This window comes from Choristoneura fumiferana, chromosome 27, assembly GCF_025370935.1.
Source record: "Choristoneura fumiferana chromosome 27, NRCan_CFum_1, whole genome shotgun sequence".
In the NCBI taxonomy this organism is placed as follows: Eukaryota; Metazoa; Arthropoda; class Insecta; order Lepidoptera; family Tortricidae; genus Choristoneura; species Choristoneura fumiferana.
The window spans coordinates 3,896,788-3,898,284 of NC_133498.1; the positions used below are offsets into that span (position 1 = coordinate 3,896,788).

The window sequence follows — 1,497 nt, forward strand, 5'->3', positions numbered from 1 at the left end:
TATTGCGGATTCCGGAATTTCAAAGCGAAGCCACGAGTAAAAGGTAGGCGCTGTAATATAATACGCAAAGAAACATTCAATAATTTTATTTTATTGCGATTGCTTCAAGCCATCGTAAAAAAATAATATTTAAATCAAGATAAAGCTCAAATCCACTTTAAAAGAGTCTCGACAAATCGCGTTGAAGACTTAAAAATTCATATTTCAAGTTCATCGCAAAGTAATTATGTCCTACGCTTTTAAAAACGTAGTCTATGCACTTTGTGCGCTGTTGCCGATAGCGGCGCGGCAGATACGGCCGAGGGTCGTGGGAGGAGTACCAGATGATGGACAGGAGTTCCCATTCGCCGTTATGATTCAGCTTGCGCGCCCCCCAATGTTACGGACCTGCTCCGGCAGCCTTATTGCCTCGACTTGGGTCCTCACAGCCGCTCACTGCACCCCATCAGGAATTGAGATACACAGAAGAGTCAAGTATGGAGACCCAACGATACCATCAAATGAAACAAAGTTCTTCTCAAAAATAATTAGAGGAGTGCGCCATCCAGCTTTCAAAGTAAGTAACCAAAGAAGTTCTGACATTGGATTGTTGCAAATTGAACCAATTGCCAACTTTTTCAAAACGCCTTTTTGCGAAACTATCTGCCGTGGACTACGTCGCTTTCATGGGGCTGCCAGTCAAATACGCTGGTTTCGGACGGACGAAATTACTACTCAAAGGAGAGAAGATACCTACCAGTCTGGACGTATGGAATGACTTGGAGCCGCCGTTTCGTGTGGGGGAGAGCGTGGTGATCCCCTGTCCGCAGGCTGGTGATTTCGGCCAACTCACTTTAACACCAGAAATCTGCGCGGCGCCGCGCTGCGGGCCCCGTCAGCAACCCTACTTTGGAGATTCAGGCGGTCCAATGATGTTCAATGGACGCGTCATTGGAGTAGCTTGCGTTTCATTTGATACTAATTTACCTCTTGTGATGTATACGCCTGTCAGTCCTTTTCTTGATTGGATATACGACACGATGCGTTCTGAATAGGAAGACTGAAATACTTTCAAAACAGCGAGTAGAGAATGGCGACAAAACAACTATGGCACTGCATAACTGGAAGAGTATAAAACTGCATTTGATTTTGATTGTGCTGTTGAAACTCTTGGACTGGACCCGACACTGAAAAACTTTTTCAATTATTAAAAATGAAGCTTGCCCGTTTCACAAGTGACCATAAACGGTACTACGACCACCAAACGACCACAAAACCTGACTGTAAACGGCCAGAAACGTTAGGGTCGTCTTGGAAAATGCTTGAATTCTTATTTTATAAATGAGTTACCTGCCTTTTTTTGCGGCGGGTGCGCATTTTTTCACATAACTTTTTATGGTCTGTCCCAGAATTCGAGATACTAAAATGACGTTTCATGTGTTACCTGTTTTTTGCGTCTCATAAATAGTGATGTGCCGCAACCGGTTATCACCGAAAGATTTTGTAGGTAACCAATGT

At 43.9% G+C, this 1,497-nt stretch overlaps 1 pseudogene; it reads left to right on the forward strand.

The window, feature by feature from the left end:
- The first annotated feature begins 51 nt into the window (after positions 1–51).
- Positions 52–1,148, forward strand: LOC141443502 (cathepsin G-like; annotated as a pseudogene).
- Positions 1,149–1,497: the final 349 nt, after the last annotated feature.